This window comes from Mastigoproctus giganteus, chromosome 3, assembly GCF_048544385.1.
Source record: "Mastigoproctus giganteus isolate SK-2022 chromosome 3, ASM4854438v1, whole genome shotgun sequence".
In the NCBI taxonomy this organism is placed as follows: domain Eukaryota; kingdom Metazoa; phylum Arthropoda; class Arachnida; order Uropygi; family Thelyphonidae; genus Mastigoproctus; species Mastigoproctus giganteus.
The window spans coordinates 180806425-180813760 of NC_143577.1; positions in this window are offsets into that span (position 1 = coordinate 180806425).

A 7336-nucleotide genomic window follows, 5' to 3' on the forward strand; every position below is an offset into this window, starting at 1 on the left:
TAACTCATTCCAGTAATTTATAACTCTCTGACTAAAATAAAACTGACTACAATCCTGTCTAAACATTTTCCCTCATGAATTCAATTATTATCCCCAAGTCATAGAATCATTTATAACCATGAAAATTTCATACTCTTTCATTTTACTTATGCCTCTCAGAGCCTTAAACACCTCAATCAAGTCTCTAAGGTGCCTAGTTTCCAAGCTCTGCAACCTACGTATTCGAAGTTCCTTATATTGATGCCCTTTTGCCGATGTCACTAGGCGAGTTACACGTCTATGGACGCTTTCAGGAAACACTGTCTAGGTGCGGTCTCCATATTTGAACACAGTATTCCAAAAGTCTAACAATAGCCTTATATAATGGGATTATGACATCCTTATCTCTGGTAGCAATTGTTTGATAAATCATTGATAGGACGCCATGGGCCTTCCTTGCAACCTGTCTACAATGCTCAGAAAACTTCGTGTTCTGATATATCGTAACACCCAAGTCCCTTTCTTCCACTACTAGCTTTAGTTCAAATCCAACAAGTGTATAAGTTATTTTTGGTTAATAACTTACTGTTTCCCAGGTGTAATACCTTACACTTTGCTAGATTAAGGCATAATTGCGATTTTTCTGACCATCCATGAAATTTATCTAAGTCACTGAAGAAGCTCTGATTCGCAGTTTTTATTGATGTCATTTATGAAAATCAAAACAACTGGTCCCAGTACTGATCCTTGCAAGAGCGGATTAAGGTCGGTTGAGGCCCCGGGCGCAGAAGAAAATATTGGGCCCCTTAAAAAAAAAGAGAGACAGGAAAAATAAAAATACATATTAATCAATTTTTTAAATAAATAAAAAATATTATATACTATTAATGTTTTATTTCCGATAAAATTTGAATATAATATATGTATAATATAATTAATAATAGCATAATAATAATCACAAAGTTTTGAACTAATATGTTCAACTAATTTGTTGGGGTTTTTGGTGGGCCCTTCAGAAGTCTGGGCCCAGGGCGTGCGCCCGCCATTAAATCCGCCTCTGGATCCTTGGGGAACACCACTTCTTACATCGTGCCAATCTGAGGAATAACCATTTATCACAACCCAATGCCTTCTGCCCTAAAGCCATCCAGCTATCAAATGTAAGGATTTCCATGTAATCCCAACCTGTTCCAGCTTATAAAATAACCACACGTGTGGGAGTGAGTCAAATGCTATGCTGCAATCCAAATAAACTATATCGAAATTATTCCCTAAGTCCAGCTCTTGAGTCACCGTGTCAAAATAGCTAACCAGATTAGTTAAACATGATTTTTTCCTTAACAAAACCAAGTTGAGTAACCTTCAGATTTCCATTTCTATCTAACTGATCCTGAATTCCACCCTTGATCATTTTCTCCATGATTTTCCCTCTTACTCAAGTTAGACTGGCCAGCTGGTAATTTCCCAATTCACTTTTAGAACTACCAACTCTTAAAACTCTTAGTATTGGAGATACGTTTGCACTTTTCAAATCCAACAGAACCACTACCGAGTACAGTGATGATCACATATTAACCTCAATGATCAATGCACTCACTTGTCTCCCTTAAAATTACAGGGTAACTGCCATCAACCCCAGGAGCCTTACTAGCCTCCTGCCTCGAACGTTCTTTCATTAAATAAATTTTGAAAACGTCATTAATTACATTTTTTTCTAGTTTACTCCCATAATTTCTCATTGACACAAATGGTTTTTCTTCTCTAAATATCCATGCAAAGTAACTTGAGTTCATCTCCAACGTCGGCTGGGGTGTCTAATGCTGTCCCACATCCATTACATAAGGGTTAGATCTAGTTTGTTCTCTTCTTTGCATTTATATATGTGAAGAATTCCTTGTCCTCTTTGCCATCGGTTTCTCATAATCTGCATTTGCCAGTCTAACCTTTTCTGTGGCACTATTACAGATCACTTTGTACATGTTAATATCAACCCCTTTCAGTGATGTTTGTGGGGTGATACCGGGTGCCAACCTCTCGCCAGATCAGCTGATGTCCAGAAGTTACTGAAGCCTATAAAACAGTTTTATAGGCTTCAGTCACTTTTCCATGCCGTCTTTTTCTGCTCAAGTAATCTGGAACTTCATAATTCATCCAACTTGGAATCTTCCTCGTGGAATAATTTTAATACACTGGTGTGCAAAATTTAAGGACCAGTCAAGTTTTCACCTGTAGCTTCACATAGGAGTGGCTTGGATAGGGGAAAAGCATGCCAAAGGAACCTCGTGAGGTACAGAAATAAGGAAGGAAACAAAACGGTACGGAGGCTTTATTCAAAAAAGGCAACATAGCACTGGCTGCCATGATACAGATGCATCACTGCCAAAGATGGAACAAAGGGAACAGGTGGACGTCAGTAGATAGGGCTACCCCTAATGTCAATGCAGGCTTTGCCCCACCTGTCCATACTTAGACCAATGTTGATACGTTCTTGCAATAACATCGTCCATTCCTCTTTCAGCGTCATCTTCGGCTTTTGAACATTTTCTGGTGAGTGTGGACGTGCCGCTATGCGAATCCCGAGTGTCCCATGTGTGTTCGATGGGATTTAGATCGAGGGAAACGGGAAGGACAATCCATACGAACAATGTCCTCACTTTCCAAAAGCATATCAACAGCTGCAGTGCGATGGGGTGTGGTGTTATCATCCATAAACACGAACTTGGTGCCAATGGCACCTCGGAACATGCACACAGGGAAGAATTACCTCAGTACAGCAGCGTGCACCAATTACAGTACCGCCTTCCAGTATCTGGAGTTGTGTACATCTATCCCAGATAACGCCTCCCCAGACGAGAACACCTCTACCACCATATCAATCCCTTTCAGTGATGTTTGCTGGGTGATACCGTCTGCCAACCTCTCATCAGTAAAGAGAACCTTAAGTAAAGATTTTGTGGTTGTAACCTTTAGAAATAATGTTGATGGTTAAGTTTTGCACACCAGTGTAGTATATAAGCATTCAAGGCTCCTGTGATTAATGTTTTAAAGGTATACCATAAATCAATTTTATTCCCTCTCTGTACGATATCTACTCAGTTATTAGAGGCCATGTAGCACCTTAAGGCATCGTATTATTCCTTTTCTGATATAAGCCATTCGATTGCTTTTAACTACTGCTACTTCTCTCTCTTCATTGTCCACCATAGAACTCCACGATCATTACCTGCTACTGGTTCTTGTACTGCCAGCTTATTAAGGGGTGGTTGAGGGGGAGAAGACAGAGAGTGGTAATCAATGGACACTGCTCATCGTGGACTAATGTTATCAGTGGAGTCCCTTAGGGTTCAGTATTGGGTCCATTATTGTTTTCTGTATTTATAAATGATATTGATAATGGTATATCAAGCTGAATATCCAAGTTTGCAGACGATACGAAGGTTGGCAGGGTTGTCAAGGACACTACTGACACTATGCTACTGCAACAGGATCTGGAAAGGTTGAGCAGATGGGCTGAGAGGTGGCAAATGAAGTTTAGCATTCACAAATGTAAAGTACTACGTATGGGAAACAGCAACCCCAGAGCAACGTATCAACTCTGTGGAACTACACTGACAGTGGTAGAGAATGAAAGGGACCTGGGGGTGGTTGTGCAGGCAGATATGAAGTTTTCTGAGCAGTGCAGACGGGCTGCAAGAGTAGCTCATGGTGTATTGTCGATGATATATAGGAATTTTTCTAGCAGGGATAAGGAGGTGATTATTCCCTTGTATAAGGCAATGGTCAGACCGCACCTAGAGTACTTTATACAGGTCTGGAGGCCCCATTTCAAGAAGGATGTCGAGATGCTGGAACAAGTACAGAGAAGGGCAGCAAGATTAGTGAATGGAACAAAGGAGTGCTTACGAAGAAAAGCTTAAGTTTTGCAAATTACAGTGTCTGGAGACTAGGCACCCGCGAGGTGATCTGATAGAGGTGTATAAAGCCTTGAATGGTTTGAGCATGCTCAATGCTGATGGGATTCTTCCTCTTGCTCAGAATAATCACCTGAGAGGGCATAAATTCAAATTGAGGAAAGACAGATGTAGGATAGACGTGAGGAAATTTGCCTTTAGCCAGCGGGTGGTTGGTTGGTGGAATAGACTTCCATCCCTTGTCGTGGAAGTTGATAGCCTAAATAAGTTTAAGGCTCAACTGGACAGGTATTTCGAACGAACAGAGGGGTGAAGTGGAAGTGGTTATTTTTTATTTATTTATTTTTTTTTTTTTTTTTTTTTTGGCTGATGCTGCATAAGCTTGCTTTCTTGCATCAAATGCCTCTTCTAATGCTAATGCTAATGCTAATGCCATCTGGTTCATGGGTGATAATGAGGTCTAGATCTTCTATTCGCTTCTACTTTCCCTGACATTCTGATACAAATAACAATCATGTAGTTGATTTAAAAAACTTGTCCCACGTCGAATTTCCTTCCCATTTGCTCCAACCAATTAAGAGGTAAATTAAAATCACCCATAATAAGATATTGATGCTTACTTGCCCATTACATTTGCATATATAAACTTCACATCTCATCATAAACTTCACTATAACCTGGCCTGTAGATTATTCCCACTAACATTATACATTTGCTTCAAACTCTCTCACACCATACAAATTCTATACTAGCTTTTATCTGGGAAAGCTTTCATTGCGCTCAGGCCGTTTTGATAAAAAGCATCACCCCACCACGCATTCTATCCAGATGCGGACTGGGTCAAAAATTCTTACCAGGGAAAACGTTTAGCGGCCTCATGCTAGTGTTTATGACCAAAAGCAAATCGGCCTCTGGCTCACGGGGGTTACCCCGGTATTTCTTATGGTCAAAAAAACCTATTATTTTTAGGCCACTCGAATAATGAAATTCATCTACCGTGCTGTGTGTCTTATGTCTGTTAATTGTGTGTTCTATGGTCGATTTGTCTGTTTTGCTGGACGAAAAACCCCAGTTTTTTTTTGGGGGGGGGGGAAACTTGCTATCAGCACTCGAGACCGACTAACTCAGCTTTGGAGTGAAAAAAGCCCATTAAAGTTCCTCGCGTCATCGACAGGATTCGAACCCGGGCCTTTTTCAACCTGTGGGGGTGGATAGTGACGATACCACTGTGCTAGCCGCGCAGACTGTCTTATGGCCATTCCATTTTTTTTTTCCATTTATTCACACACAATTTTATGTACATTCTCATGATATAAACAATTTATATAGAAGATTATATACAGTTTTATAGACATTATCATATATATATATATATATATATCCATTCTATATAATGATAATCAAAGTACTGTGTGTGTGTGTGTGTGTTCTTATATCGGAGTGGCTCCTAGGCCTTAACCCATCTGCACCTTTGTACTCTGTTATGGTGCAGAAACTCTGCATAATTGGCCTGAAAAGTGTCAGTGTATGTGTGCAATATTAATGTGTTTGCTTTGTTTGTGTCAGGCTATTATGCCACCAGAGTGCAGCCAACATATGGGCAGCTGCTGCCTGGTGCCCATCCCTAGCACCGGGCCTGGGTCAACAGTCCTCCTGTACCGGTGTTATTACCACCGAAAATCTCGCACCCGCCAGAGATAGTGCAATACTGGCGAGTGCCTGCAATCTCGCTCCCAGGTTGCCCTTACCGGAGAGCCAGCAAAAAAAAAAAAAAAAAAAACTAGTAGTTATACACATTATGGTCTGAGTATTTCGATCAAACACTCCTGTTCTTAGGGGATAGATAATTTTGGTCCCAAGTCACCAAGACCAACCACTCCAAGGCAAGGAGGATGTTCTAGCAAAACAATTGTAACAATTATATTAACATATATATACATGATTTCCTAGTCTTAGTCTTTTTTACCACAGTTCAATTATTATCAGTACATTTTCTTATTTTCAAATGAAGTCACAAGTTGAACTGTCCAGTTTGATTTCATTCAAGAAGTCAGTCCCAATAGTCTTCTCCGTTCTGTGCCAGCATGTCATAAAACTCTTCTTCAAGTGGTTCTCTTCTAGTTGCTGAAATCTTCTAGTTATTCTTTTTCCCCAGAGTCCTAACTTGTGTATGATTTTGAATTCCAATGACAGTCCATAGGTAAGAAAATGGAGTATTTTCACTTAAAAAAGTTCTCGTTGTGAAAAACACGTTTCATTATGTTCATGTAAATTTCAAGTGTATGTATGCGGTAGTTCATATCTATATGGTCACAGATCTAGATGTCACTTAAGACCACACAAGGTATAACTGCATAAGTGTCAGAAGAAATTATGCTTGTAAACTATGTTTCCATCTAGTTCCTTAGTTTTTAATTTCATGTATCACGCCCCAGAACCAATCAACATGCTTATGAGAATCCTGTTAACACCCGAGGGTCCCTGTATATCCTCCCATTAGAATTCTATCGAAGCATCCGATCTGCGACTTCCAACCAGCTGAGAACCTGAACAAATAATCTTAGTACATGTTTCTTTAATAATTCATCTGTACATCCTAAATTTAATTTCCTCGAGGGTGAACGGATCTTATTTCTAGTCTTCTTTTTAAAAACAGTCACTGAAAATGTCTGTAAAGCATTAAAATTCCTACAGCTTTCTACCAAGGGACTTGCGTTATCTTCTGTCAGATCCGATACACTGCTAAACAACTCTAAACGTGATTGAAGATACTGTGGGCAGTCAAATAAAACATGAGGCCAAGTTTCCACACCCCAACAAGTGCAGTAAGGATCTGGCTGAAATCTACGTTCATGTAACTTGACTTTGAGGGAGCCAAGTCCCGTTAACAAGTACGTTGTATTCATCGAAGGAGCAAACCAGGGATTTATTTCCTTGGCGACAATAAAGTCCACTTTGGTTATAAATTGCCCTAGTAACTGTCCCATGTTCGCTGGCATTCCACCGATCCTTCCACACAGATGTCAGATGTTCCCACAAGCTTTTCTTTTCTTGTTTGACCTCGTTCACTGGATCAATGTTATTCCCATTAGTTCCGAAGCCAAACCTTTTCTAAGCCGACCTGTCATTCCCTTGAATACGATATACAGATCCAGGGAAATGGTTCCTGCTAAGACTTGTAATGCGTTGTCTGATACAGTTCTAGGGGAATTTAAAACAGATAAAGTTTCATTTTCATTTTAACCGTTATGACTCTGTGATACCAAATGGTTGCAGCATATGAGATTATTGGCAGAAATATTGTTTTATAATATAAAAACAAGATCCTTTTACTAAGTCCCCATTCTTTCCATGATATTCTTATTATTGAGGCAGTAAAATTCCTTATTTATCTCTAAGTTTACATACATGTGACAGAAAGCTTAATTTATCATCGATTAGGATGC